We start from the raw sequence: 15262 nt of genomic DNA, 5'->3' as shown, positions 1-15262 counted from the left end.
CAGTATACACTGTAATTGACCAATTGTAAAATTTATAGTGACCTCTCATTGGTTATATACGTCATAATCAGAGTCACACACTTTTACTAGGTTCATATGCCAAATAAATTCCTTTAGGGACGATTGATGACAACGTCATATCAGACCTTTTGCAGTAGGTCCATGTGCAATAACATTTCAATAATTGTAGACAACTAACCCTTACTCTAAAAGTCATAACTTTTGAGCCAAGGCATTCTCCCTACTCTTACTATAAAACCTCAAACATAACAGCACTGATAAGACAATGGTAGATATATATTTAATCAAATATTTAAAACAAAAACACCCTTGCTGCAAATTAAATTTATTGGACCAAAGTTTAGACACAGTTAGTTTGAACAAACCAATCTCTATTTTCAAATAATATCTTCAAAATAAGAAATATCCTGAAAATTCTAAACACACCAGCATAAAGAATATATTGTAAATTGAATTTGTAAATAGAAAGAAATAGATTTGGCAACAGCCCTTCGACTGAAAGAGAACAACAAACAATCCTTCAAGAGAGAAAACAAGGATGACAACATCCATAAGTAGCGAAGAACAAAAAATCGTAGATGGGAATACGTACAGGTAGATTTAAAAGGTTTTTACTAAAATCAAGAATAGATTTATTGGATAAAATAAATATGAAACCTTGTTTTATTTTGTATGATGACGATGGTCAAAGTAAATTATATTAAAGATGCTCATAACAATGGGAAAAATTATTTTGATACTGATATCCCATAAAAGTTTGAAAATTGGATCAAAATAAACAAAGATATTGGGAAATATGTAAAACATATAAAAATAGCCAAAAACCTGATAAAAGGCAGTCTGGCCGCCATGGTTGTTTTCTTAAAACGACAAAAAATTTAATTTTTAAATCCTTAAAAACTTTAAAAATTTGGAAAATCGGACCATATACACTGAAGATATGGAAAAAGGTGTATATATTTATAAATAGCCTAAAACCTGCCAAAAAGGCAGTCTGGCCGTCATGGTTATTTCCTTTTAAGACGGGAAATTTAATTTTGATATCTACTACTGAAAAAATTTTGAAAATCGGACTATAAACACTGAATATATGGAGAAAAATGTTAAAAATATAAAAAAAACAGCCTAAAACCTGCTGAAAAGGCAGTCTTGCCGTCATGATTGTCATCTTTAAAAGACGGGAAATTTAATTTTGATATCTATAACTGAAAAAAATTTGAAAATTGGACCATACACTGAAGATATGGAGAAAAATGTGAAAAATATAAAAATAGCCTAAAACCTGCTAAAAGGCAGTCTGGCCTTCATGATTGTTGCTTTAAACGACATGAAATTTTAATTTTGATGTCTGTAACTGAAATTTTTTTAAAAATCTGACCATAAACACTGAAGATATGGAGAAAAATGTGAAAAATATAAAAATAGCCTAAAACCTGCTAAAAATCGGTCCGACCGCAAATGATGTTTTATAGTCAATTGTGCTCCTTAATAATGGGAATGTTGTCAAAAAATTTCAGCATTCTATCTTTTATAGGAGCTGAGTAAATCCCATTTCCCCCATAGCGTTACGGACGGACTGACTGACGGACGGACGGACGGACAAAGTGAATTATAGAGTAGCTTCGCTACTAAAAATGTCTGTAATTAATATGTCAAAAGCATGTAATTTTTATTGCATTAATCTATCTATTTTGTTATGATCTCAATGCGTCAATAAAATATCACTTATCTTAAATAATAGTTTTTTTTTATTAAAACAATGATGACAACATCCATAAAAGCGAAGCTCTGAAATGGACAAATGGAAATTAACGCTTGTATAGTGTCAGTACTGAATAATCAGAATATAAATGTATATGAGTCGAAGCAAAATTTTAAGTAAATTTGTTGAAAAACGGCTTCATTCAGGATAATGTTTATGGTCATATTTACATTTTTAGGACTTGATTATAGAGTTGCTTCGCTTATGATATTGTACTTTGTTTTCCAAGGAATCAGTATACTAAAAATCAGATCAATCGGATAATTAGATCACATAAAAGTAAAAAATCAACATGTTTAAAATGACGTACGGACATTCCGGTAGCGATTATAAAGTTTCTACGCTTTCTAAATCGTACCTAACTACTACAGGAATCACCACGCAAAGTTTGAAATCGATAGGACAATTCTAACATACATAAATTAACGAAAAAAGCTATCCGTTACGGACGGATTGAAGGACCGACCCTAATTATAGCAAAGATTCGCTTTAAAAAAAACGACATATTCAATTCCATAAATAGCTGGTCAAGAGAAACGGGGGTGAGGGTGGGGGGTAAAGTAGGTTTATAAGCTCCATTTAGGTATTTAACCGTAGATTTTGTCAAATATGTACAATATATACAAATAATATACACAAATATACTTAGATTTCCTCATTTTATCTATCTATCTATTTACTTCAACAACAGTCGTTCAAACATCTTCGATTTTTTATGTCCTTTTTTAATGATCTAAGTAAAAAAATCATTAAACGCTGTTTTATAGTCAAACTGCAAACAAACACTTTTAAAAATACATCAAACCTTCATTATTTTCAATTCTTGGTGAATTTTTACATATTAATATTGATTATTTCAAATATGCTGATTAAAAAATGAAATATAATTTTTCCAATAATAATTTGAATATTCTTTTCTGTATAAAATCTAAATTTTGTGTGATATAAATTTTAAGGAAGAAGGGAAAAACAAAAGTTTTAGTACCTATTTAAATTGGTCTTTTCTTTAAAAATTTGAAATGTTAAGTAGTGGTTTTTATTAAAGCAACTTATAGTGTCTCCAGAAAAGTGGGCAAGTGTTTCAACGTACGGCTGAACTATTATGATTGATGTCATATTTCCTTTTAATATGACGTCAATCAGGATAGTTCGTCTAAGCATTGTAACATTTGTCCACTTTTTTGAAGACACAATAAGTTGTTACTTTTTACAGCTCAATCTCGATTATATAGATCACATAGACAATGACATAAATTGTTATAAAACTGTTTGTCAATACAAAGTTTTCATATTCAACAGGGCTGCCCACTTACAACTTCTTCATCCCTGAAATTTTTCCAATAACAAAGAAGTGACGGGGAGTATTGAGGTGGGGAGATTTAGTCAGATAATTTGGCATTTGTAGAATATCTTTAGATTTTTTTCTTTATAATTAACTTTGTCTAACAATCTTTCTGTTAATCGGTGGGATCTTTCCATTTTTATGTCCGTTACATTCATCTGTCTGTTAGCCAGTCTATGATGCTGTGAGTATTGGTGCAAAAAATATGACGTAACAAAAAAAATTAGCCAATGAGAGGCCGTTATTGACCAATGATAAAATTTATAGTGGCCTCTCATTGGCTAATTTTTTTTGTTACGTCATATTTTTTGCACCAATACTCACAGCATCCAGTCTATTATTAAGAAGCTTATGATTAACTTGGCTACATTAAATTATTATTTTCTTCACAAATAAGCATTTCTAATGGTTCCAATACAAACGCAGGAGTGTTAAAATATTAATCTAATCAAGTATTTCTATGAAGGTTAGTTTAGGTTATAATATGAATATACAAATAAGCCCCACGCAGGGGTTATGCATTTAAAAACTATAGGATAGTTTAAAATAGGTTAGGTTAGGTTAAGTTTCCACTCTGACGTTTGGGACTCCAGTGTTTGTCCTAGGACCTTTCTCAGTCCTTCCAATGTCTATCTTTAACAACAATATCACTTTTAGAAAATATGCTCAATTTATCTGCCATTGTCCTTTCCCTAGAGGTTCCTGAACCTATTCTAAATGTATAGGATCAACTGCAGTTCACGGTAAAATATTCCAAAGATCAATGAATTCTAAAGGCTGCTAGCTGCCAAACGACTGAATGTACAGATCATACCCGCACACCGTGGCACAAGAATTCCTACAAATAATCTGAAATAGCCATGAATCAATAATGCACAATTATCTCGCAGTGAGGAGAAATGGATCTTGGCTATTCCAGATTATTTGTAGGGCTTCTTATGCTGCTTAAAACGGTGTGCGGGCATGATCTGTACGTTCAGCCGTTTGGCAGCTAGCAGTCTTTAAAATTCATAGATTTTTGGAAATATTCGTTACCAGGAATATTTTACCGTCAACAGCAGTTGATCCAAATATAATACTAATACTGCTGACATATGACTTGTAGTCTTCTTACAGAGCAAATACTCTTCAGATAGAGACGGAATTTAAATTAGAATTACATAAATATTACAATCTTCTATTATTACATTTTGGAAACAGAAATAAAGATATATTAGGAGATATGACAAAGGACGATAATGAATATACTCACCAATTATCATAATCAAAAATATCCTTTTTGTAGAGGTTTAAAGTGCTTATTAAGCTAACAAACTATAAAATAGGCCAATAAGTGTCCTAATGTCTTTTTCCTCTATAAATATATGTCTTTACACTTCTGGGAAAATTTTTAAAATAACAATTATTCATCGCTTTCCACGGACATTGTTAATTTAATATTCGTGGAAAATTGTCTGTAATACGATGATATGCTTGATTTATTTAGTATGGCTAAAAACTGAGGTGAATTCTTAATAAAAAACTTTTGCTCCAATAAAATAAGTTTGCTCCACTAAAATTTTAGTGAGGCAAAATTATCCCCTCAAAATTTTTAGTTTGCCTCACTGATTTTAGTGGGGCAAAAGTTTTTTTTTAAGAATTCATTTCTGGTCCTAATCAAGCGGATATTAATCGGATTCAAAGCCATACTGGAAAAAATATCCACAACTTATGCCTGAATGTTTATCCACTCTAATTTGAAAATTATTATAATCTTCATATTTTTTGTATAATTCCAATTCTTTACTTCTTTAAGATCTGATAATTCTTATTTTATGTAAATTTCTTTATAAAAGACATAATTAACAAACTGTCTAAAAATGCTGATCTTGACTTTTGAATAATAAGTGCTAAACTTTCGTCTTTACATAGCATTTTCAAAATGCTAAATTTGCATTTTTTTTATATCTAAATTTTATAATTGACATTATAATGTCTCTCAAGTTATTGTTGATTCGGTTAATTCTGAAATTTTCAAAGGTTTAGGAGGTTTACAATATAATTTTCATCTTTGTCTATAACGACCAAGCATGTATTGCTTCTTTGACTTCCAAAAGAGGTATGTATTACCTGTACCTTCTACACAATATGATTTAAGAATACATTTATTAAGAATATAATATGAAGTCTTTATCTTAACTTTGAAAAGTAGAGGCATGGAGATATAACTAATATTTTCATATTATTTGATAGAAATTAAATTATTCTAGTTTTGTCCAACTAGTCATTGTGATTTATACTTCAGCATTATTGTCTTTACTGCGCAAGTCAAAGATTCTTTCAAATTTCCAAGAAATGTTTAGGGTTTTCTATTCTATACTTTAGGGTTTTCTATTCTATTCTTTTTCTATCTTCTTTGCCACCTAATAAAAAATGGACAATATTAACCCATACTTCAACAATCTAATGGATCTTAATGGATGAGACAATGCAATGGTGATAAAATTAATGGTGTAATAGGTTGAATTTTGTTTCAAGCAATCAATCAAGATTTTAGAATTACATGAAAGAGCGCAGAAGACAATTCAGTCTAATGTCCCCTCCCTCCCTAGAATCCTATACCTTATAAAAAATATTAGATAGTGTTTTCAAGTTCTGTTGCAAGATAAAATTTAACCGTATGAAAACCTGTCAAATAACAGGGGAAAAATGATCAAGTAATATAAAAAATCTATCTTTGATTGCTGTTTCCCTGTAAGGCTAAGTTTTGCTTACTGACATTGTAATCAACTGGTTGATTGGCTTGGCAGATAACCACATCTTGATAACTTACTGATTAGCAAGGTGTGCTTACTTTAGAGTTGCAAATATACAGGAAAATATCATATTGTTGTTGCTTTTTTACGTTCAAATAAAGAAGGATGGGGGATCTAAGCTAGACTTTAATAGAAACTTCAGGAATAGTCCCTTTCGTAACATCGCTCCATAATGGGCGATTCATCGTATTTTAAATTGGCTTTTTATAGGTTATTTTAGGTAAGGTCAGGTTATATTGGGTTAAGTGATTGCCCTACAGGGTTAGGTAATTGACCCCGCAGGGTTAGAGCAACCAACAGGGGCTTGAAATAGGAGAAAAGCTACTGTGAAAAATACGAAGAATCGCCCCATAAGGTGCGAAGGGACTATACCCGAAACTTCATCTTCAATTAAACAATCCTAAAACATTTTTGTAGCTAAACATTATAACTTATACCTTTCGAAAAAAATTTTTTAACATCGATTCAAATTCATTATTGGCAGGAATGACATCCAATAAAACATGTTATTAATGTCATTTAAGCCATTTAGGGATTATGCCAAAAATCATGATATTATAAAATTTGTGTAAGTACTTGGAAATTTTATGAAATGCTAACTTTTGTGTACATAATCTTAGGAGATTATTGACCTTCTACAAATCACTCTATGTATGTATGTGCATACTGTATAACTCTCAACTGTATAAATCACAGTTTTCAACAGTTTGACTTTAGAAAAACATTTGATATGTATTGGTTTACCAAAATGATAGTTGCATATATTGTTTTTGATCATGCGCTGCGCTCTTATGGTCAGTATCTATCTATCTATCTATCTATCTATCTATTTATCTATCTATCTATCTATCTATCTATCCATCTATCTATCTATCTATCTATCTATCTATCTATCTATCTATCTATCTATCTATCTATCTATCTATCTATCTATCTATCTATCTATCTATCTATCTATCTATCTATCTATCTATCTATCTATCTATCTATCTATCTATCTATCTATCTATCTATCTATCTATCTATCTATCTATCTATCTATCTATCTATCTATCTATCTATCTATCTATCTATCTATCTATCTATCTATCTATCTATCTATCTATCTATCTATCTATCTATCTATCTATCTATCTATCTATCTATCTATCTATCTATCTATCTATCTATCTATCTATCTATATATCTATCTATCTATCTATCTATCTATCTATCTATCTATCTATCTATCTATCTATCTATCTATCTATCTATCTATCTATCTATCTATCTATATATCTATCTATTTATCTATCTATCTATCTATCTATCTATCTATATATCTATCTATCTATCTATCTATCTATCTATCTATCTATCTATCTATCTATCTATCTATCTATCTATCTATCTATCTATCTATCTATCTATCTATCTATCTATCTATCTATCTATCTATCTATCTATCTATCTATCTATCTATCTATCTATCTATCTATCTATCTATCTATCTATCTATCTATCTATCTATCTATCTATCTATCTATCTATCTATCTATCTATCTATCTATCTATCTATATATCTATCTATCTATCTATCTATCTATCTATCTATCTATCTATCTATCTATCTATCTATCTATATATCTATCTATCTATCTATCTATCTATCTATCTATCTATCTATCTATCTATCTATCTATCTATCTATCTATCTATCTATCTATCTATCTATCTATCTATCTATCTATCTATCTATCTATCTATCTATCTATCTATCTATCTATCTATCTATCTATCTATCTATCTATCTATCTATCTATCTATCTATCTATCTATCTATCTATCTATCTATCTATCTATCTATCTATCTATCTATCTATCTATCTATCTATCTATCTATCTATCTATCTATCTATCTATCTATCTATCTATCTATCTATCTATCTATCTATCTATCTATCTATCTATCTATCTATCTATCTATATATCTATCTATCTATCTATCTATCTATCTATCTATCTATCTATCTATCTATCTATCTATCTATCTATCTATCTATCTATCTATCTATCTATCTATCTATCTATCTATCTATCTATCTATTTATCTATCTATCTATCTATCTATCTATCTATCTATCTATCTATCTATCTATCTATCTATCTATCTATCTATCTATCTATCTATCTATCTATCTATCTATCTATCTATCTATCTATCTATCTATCTATCTATCTATCTATCTATCTATCTATCTATCTATCTATCTATCTATCTATCTATCTATCTATCTATCTATCTATCTATCTATCTATCTATCTATCTATCTATCTATCTATCTATCTATCTATCTATCTATCTATCTATCTATCTATCTATCTATCTATCTATCTATCTATCTATCTATATATCTATCTATCTATCTATCTATCTATCTATCTATCTATCTATCTATCTATCTATCTATCTATCTATCTATCTATCTATCTATCTATCTATCTTTCTATCTATCTATATATCTATATTTCTATCTATCTATTTAAATATTTATCTATCTATCTATACGATAATGTAAAGATGATATGTCACATTGCTTTGACAACATTCCAAATTCCAATAATTTTTCACCTACATTTTTTCTCATAGTATGAAGTCATTTTAATTCTTAAAATATTCTGGTATAGTCCCTTTCGTTTCTTCGTATTTTCTCAGTAGCTTTTCTCCTGTTTCTAGCCCCTGCGGGGCCAAATGCCTAACCCTGTAGGGCAATCACCTAACCTAAAATAACCTATAAAAAGAAATTGTGAAAATACCACGTAACACCTTTTAAGAGCCGTTGCCACGAAAAGGGTTTATACCCATACCCTAATATTTCAATTTTTTTGATGTAGAATCCATATTATACAAATATGATGTCGCACAGTTTAAATGGTTGATATCGTCATAAGGGAGTTTAACAATAACATTCAAAGTTAATACATTACAGGATTCTTCCCTACAGACAAAAAACCTTAATACTTTTTATAATAGGACAAGCATGCTAATATACGAGCTCACGTCTAACATCGTAACATAATAATATTTCTACAATCACAAAAAAAATTTTTTTTAGTTATTTTAAAGTCAGCTTATTAAGTAATAAAATAGTAAAATAAATCTTGTCTCCTTCGCCCAAAAATTGTCTTTTATCATTCTTCAAAAATAGAAATACGTGTATTCAAAACCCTGAAATTTATAGCAAAGATAAAAACATCCATAAAAAATCATATTTTGGATTATTAAATAATATTATCCTTATACAAAAGAGGCATGATATTTCCTTGCATTTTTGTACAAAAAGATCACACTAACCACGGGACCGGTCTGTCTTTTTTACAGTTACGTCTTTTACATGTCTAAAAATGTTTTTTTTTATGTAAGGTTTTCTTGACTCTATCGAGTATAAAATGAAACCATTATATAGTTCTTAAGCTTTAACATCATACTCAGCTGTCTCAGAAATCATTATCAAAATAAAATAAATAAATAATATAAATAATAGTGTTAAATTTTAGAACCATATTTGTTGAATGTCTTAAAAAGATTTTAAAATCTTTTAATATGATTAACCCTATATTGCAAGAATAAGAGACATTAATGCTTTTTTTTGCAAGAAGTCATGCTGGTTCAGTGCATTACCTACCATAAAACCAACAATATTTCTCCCCTTCTGTAGTTGCACCTTCACAATGAATGCCAATTAATAATTGCCATTTAATTGATTAGTTCCTTCAAACAGGTTTTCTCTTTCAATATTGATTCATAATTTGGCATAATTCAGAAAACATGTTCAGAAAAAGGATGACAATATTTATAATAGGGAAATTTACTAGGGTAAGACTATTATGAATATTATAATAAGGAAATGTTTTTTTTTATTATTTAAGGGAAACCAAATTATTTTTATTTTAAATGCGGGGTGGAGAGGGGGGAATAAAAAAATACCTATTATAGGGACCTTTAAGTCCTAATTAAACAGGTTGTGTAAATGTGGTATCCGCCTAGGATAAATGGCAGACACCAGAGTTCAAAATGACTACGGCAGTGTGAACAGACGTGGACACCTTTACTATAGAGAAGCTACGCTTCTCTAACAATCACTAAATAACAAACAGCGTCTATTCAGTTGTTCCTTTATTGAAGGTCTAAGGATTACTAAAGTTATATACAACAAACAATAGCTACACAGATAGGAATAAATAATCATAAATAAAAGCAATATAATACATATACAATAGTCAGTTTGGGCAATAATGATCCCCCATCCCTGAGAAGGGTGGGGGGAATTAAAAATGCAGCTTAACCATAATAAGGCTGTCAGATTCAATCATTAATTTTAGGCATAGGGAGGGGGTCGGCAGACCCCTTCCCCAGGACTCAGGGGAGGGCCTTTGGCCCACCCCCGAACCCCGGTCAGGGGTGCCATAGGCATGGCTCACGGTTGCCGAATACCACAACTCTCCCCTCGGAAGGCTGGGAGAGGGTCTCCCTGCCAGACTTCCGACAGTGGTTGAGGCCTTCGGCCCGCTCCTTAGGGCTAAGATATATACAAATGATAATGATTCAATGGAATCCTAGTGGTGATTTTCAGGGCTGATGGGCTCCCAACGTGGGATAGAAGGTAGAGGCTGGCTTTGGTTGGACACGTAGCTCGGCGCCGGCAGGTGTCAGGTTGGCGTGGGGCACAGCTGTTGCGGGGCCGGTCAGTAGCGGGGCATTCTGGTTGTTGTTGGCAGCGGCTGGGGCACTGGCTGCCAAGTTGACCGTCTGAGCGGCAGCCTGGCCTCCCGAGGGGCCGCGGGGTCGTCCAGAGGGCGGTCCAGGCCTGCCTGGGCGGTCATGCCCGCTATCGGCTGATTGCATGGACACCATTTCCTCGGCGGCTTCCCGGCTGATGGGAATGGCATCCCAGTCTACTGAAAAGTCCCGGGACTTGGCATGGGTGAGCCGGGCTCTGGCCAAGGCCTTCCTGTACAAGGTTGGATGGTACAGGAACACTTGTGACATCGCATTCATGGCGGCCCGTACACCTCCTTGTGCGGCTGCCAGGGAAATGATGGTCAGATCCCCCAGCAGTTTGAGGATCAACAACAGCAAACACAGTATGGCTGCGCCATCTCCCCACTCGTGAATAGCTTGTCTGAACCCAGCCCAGACATCCAGGGCGGCCTCTCCTTCCTCCGCCAGCCGGTCGATATTGTAGGACACGATCCCATGGTCTCCGGTGGCCGAACAGCTACCTTGCTGAACGCATGAGCCATAGGACAGGCTGGTCAGCATGGCGGATTTATATGCTGGGAACGCTAGCAGCTGCTGCCAGTCGTTCAACTCAGCCTGCGAATACAAGCCTCCCGAACTAAAGTCATCCAAGGGTTCTGTCAGCAGCTGCTTGGGCGTATCCAGCGGGGATGGCCTCTTCTTAGGTGCGGGGGTTAGCTCTATCCAGCCTTCCTCCGCGTGCACAGTCAGGGGGTAGGTGGAGGAGCAGGGAATCTTGGTGGCGTGGCCGCTATACACCCGTGTCACGGCGTCTACAAATCCTGTGGGTTCCACTGGTACTTTGTCCCAACATTCCTTGCTTTCACAGACAACGTATTTGTTGCGTTGGCAGGTAAGCTGGAGCAGGACATCTCCCCTCAGCACAGAGAACGTGCTCCCCTGGACACGCACCGGGTGGGCCGGGTCTAGTTGCTGGAGCTTCCAGCAATTGGCCGCTACTTCTTCTGCCGCTGTGCTTTTCATGCGTGTCTCCAGGGTAAATCCAATGTAACCTGCATGTATCTGGGCCTGCAGGGGGACATCCACATCCCTGGCCGATACTCTGGGCAGCGCTGCCGCGGCCGGGTCAGCTGCAACGAACTATGCTGGGTGGTTGGTGGCATGGGCCTCAAAGTCGCAGTTCACTATTGAGGTGGGGTTGGTCATGTTGATGAAAAACTGGGCTTGATGGTCAACCAGGAACGCATCCATCACTAGGCTAGGCTGGAGGCTGCGGATCAGCCTCAAGGGGCAATCTCTCCCCAGGTGGTCCCACACGTAGGTTGCTTCCCCAGTGATGCAAGACAGCTCAGAATGGGGACATTCTAAGGCCAGGTGGTCAGATTGGGACTCCACCCGTCCATCCTCTACTACGTAGGTCTCTTCCTTGACCAGCAGCCGTCGTTCCTGGAGCACTAATTCATTGCGGTACAGCTGGCCCTCGAAGTGGACGTCCTCCCCTTCACAACCCACCCCCTCGGGGCTGTTGACCAGGGCGCCCACCATATCGAGGGTGAAGAACAGGGGATGGTTCAGCTGGAATGTCAGTGGCTGGGTCTTGCCTGGCAGCGTGTAGACTCGGTTCCTGGCCAGGTCTCGGCACGTTTCTGGATCGATCTTGGTTGGCCTCATGAGGGTGGGGACCGAGGTCACCTTGAGGTGACCCCATACCCCACACCTGAATGTCCACTGGGACACAGTGAGCTGACAACTGTATCCTGTTGTTTCCCTAATCTTGACTTGCTGCAGGACATGTACTTCATGGCCCAGGGGCACCTCCTGGTGTAGCGGTTCCGTGCTACACATCTTTTCCTTATTGTAGGCTGTGACGTGGGTGGGGTTGGCGCAGTCCCACCCTACCAGGACGTAGCTAGTTGTAGGCCACACGGCTGCCAGCAGTAGTCCCCACAGGACCATCCACCAGTGTGAGAAGCTACCAGACAGCCATCTACCTCGCGCACGCGGCTGGGGATCTTCGGCTCGGGTCACGGCTGCTTCTTGGGGCTGGACACGGCTGGGCTGCTCCTGGCTAGATACAAATTTCCATTGAGCGTTATCTTTGTGTGTTCGGGGCACCCCGATACCCTCCCCAATGACAGACTGGCAGACGACTGGCGCTTGCCTGGGTGTCGGCTCCCCTAGCCCCAAGGGGTCCCTTCCCTTGTCCATGGCATGCCCAGTGGCATGGGGCTGAAGTGCGTGTGGCACAGGCTCGCCCTGACTCACGTCCCTCCCCTGCCCTAGGAACTCAGGTGCATGTGGCACAGGCAAGTCCTTATATCCCCAAATTTCAATCTCCCCAGCCTCTGGTGCAGGGGGCACAGGCAAGGTTGGGGTTTTACAATAGTTTGGATACAAAACATTTGTTAAATTTAACTTATCCTGGCTCGACTGGAAGTGCTGGGCAGCTGGGTTCCCTCGGCTGGCAGGGGGCGCTGGATGGTGTATAGCTGGGCTCTCCCTACAGGCTGGTGGCGCTGGCTGACTGGGGGTGACGGGTGTCACCCCTTCCTCTGGGACTGCTGGCTCGTTCCAGGATCCAGGTATCTCGGTGGCGGCGACGGTTGTCGCCCCAGGCACCAGGTTGGAGGCGCTGGATAGCACCCCCCAGTCATCGCAGGTGGCGGCGCCGGGTGGCGCCCCATACATCGACTCTGATGCGCTGGCTAGCGCCTCCTGCCTCTCTCGCTCAACGGCCGCCAGGGCCTACCCGTACACCGTCTCAGTGACGCTGGGTAGCGCCCCTCCACTCTTGCTGGGTAGGCTCGGTCGGGCAGGCCCCATCATGTTTAGGCTAAAGGGCTGGGGCCTCAGAACTTCTGGCTCGGCAATGTTGTTGGGCTGCACAAACTCCGGCCCCAGGTGGTTGAGACTGAAGCCCAGGCCAACCCGGTTGGGTTCAGCCGCGCCTCCCAGTACGTTGATTCTAGCTGGAACGGTCCCAAACTGCGACATTCCGTCGGCTCGGCCCGCTGCGTTGGGGGCGGCTGCTTGCTGCGGTGGTGCTGGGGGCGCGCTCCCTTCCATGTTGGCTACTCTGCTGGGCTTTCCTGGGGGAGCACCCTTGTCGGCGGTGCGCCTACGGCCGGCTACCTGGTCCCAGTCGGCTCTGCACTCGGCCGCCGTATGGCCAGCATAGTGGCAACACTCGCACTTGGCAGGACGGTCACGGCGTGGCTGGGTGCGTCTCTCCTCTAGGCTGACTTCCATAGGCGTCGGACAGTCTCGAGCTCGGTGGCCTCTCCCTTGGCAGCAGAAACAGCGGCCTGGAGTCTTGTCATCTGGAGCGACCTTACCCATCTGGTGGAGACCCGGAGCCAAGGCGCCAATCTCCATTGGCTCCGACTCGTCGTAATTGGGCAACTGGACGCTGGCTGATCCCGTGAGCCCGTCGGTGGCGTCCACTAGGCACACACCCTCCTTCAGCTGCTTGGTAATCATTGTGACGGTGAACATGGCTCGCCTCGTGTACTCAGGTACAGAGGCGATCTCATGACTCATCATTTCACGTTTCACATTAGCGTTACGAATGCCACGATTTAATTCATTGATTAATAACTCGAGATCCTCATGGCTGTAGGCCTCCCTATACAAGGCACACTTTGTGGATATGTATGCTTGTATAGGTTCTGTCGAGTGTTGCCTGTAATCCCTGAAGGCTTGCTTCAAAGTCTGGGATTCAAAGGCTGGACGAAATAACATTTCACACTCAGCCTTGACTTGTTCGTATGTCAAGGCTTGGCCTGCCTCGCCAAACAGATGAGAAGCCATTTCCGCCGCTTGCCCTACCAGTGACAGTAAAAGGGCGTTGCGGCGGTTGAGGGTGTCATGGGGCGGCACGCGGTAAGCCGCCCATGACATCTCGAGTCTGCGGATGTGGGAACTCCAGGATTGCTTGGGCGGTCCTCTATACTCAGCATCAGCTTGCGGTACTCGGCTGGAGCCGGCTGGGGGTCATCCTGGAGCCATCCTTGGGCTTGGTCGCCTCCTGGCACTTGCGGCTGCTCCATCGGGTCAACAGTTCAGCGGCGGGACACAAAGCTGTAAGACAATAGTATAAATGGTTTACACTTGAGGCTTTCTAGCCTAGCAGCCAACACTGTTTATCACTAGGTTGGTAGTTTAGCTACAAAGATATAACTTGGATGTACTTATCACTAGTTTTATTCTGAGTTTGTAGAGTAGGCTGGTAGGGGTAGATAGCTGTTGAGGGTCTGAACTGCTGTCAGGAACTGATTGGGTTTTCCTTTATCACACTATAGATAGAAGGGAGAAGCTTGTAATTCTTTATTTTCTAAAAATATCTCTGTGTGTGTGTGCGTGAAATCTCCTTTCCTTGCAGCGCGCTTACGCACCGTCAAATCCGCGCACACAGGTAAAACGCGCACTTATCCCTCAACTCGCTCTCTCATTGGTCCGCTTTGTCCGTTGAATTTTATGATATGTCCCGAACTCTGTTGCGCGACCCGTAAATGGCGCTCTGTTCTCCCGATCGCTAGCTCCACACCGTGGGCGGACTTAGTCAAGTGTGGGTAGGAGGGGGGGAGCGCGTGAGGGGACGG

This window comes from Acartia tonsa, chromosome 7 (genome assembly GCF_053477335.1).
Source record: "Acartia tonsa isolate MP-2025a chromosome 7, ASM5347733v1, whole genome shotgun sequence".
Classification (NCBI taxonomy): Eukaryota; Metazoa; Arthropoda; class Copepoda; order Calanoida; family Acartiidae; genus Acartia; species Acartia tonsa.
This window is presented reverse-complemented; position numbering follows the sequence as displayed.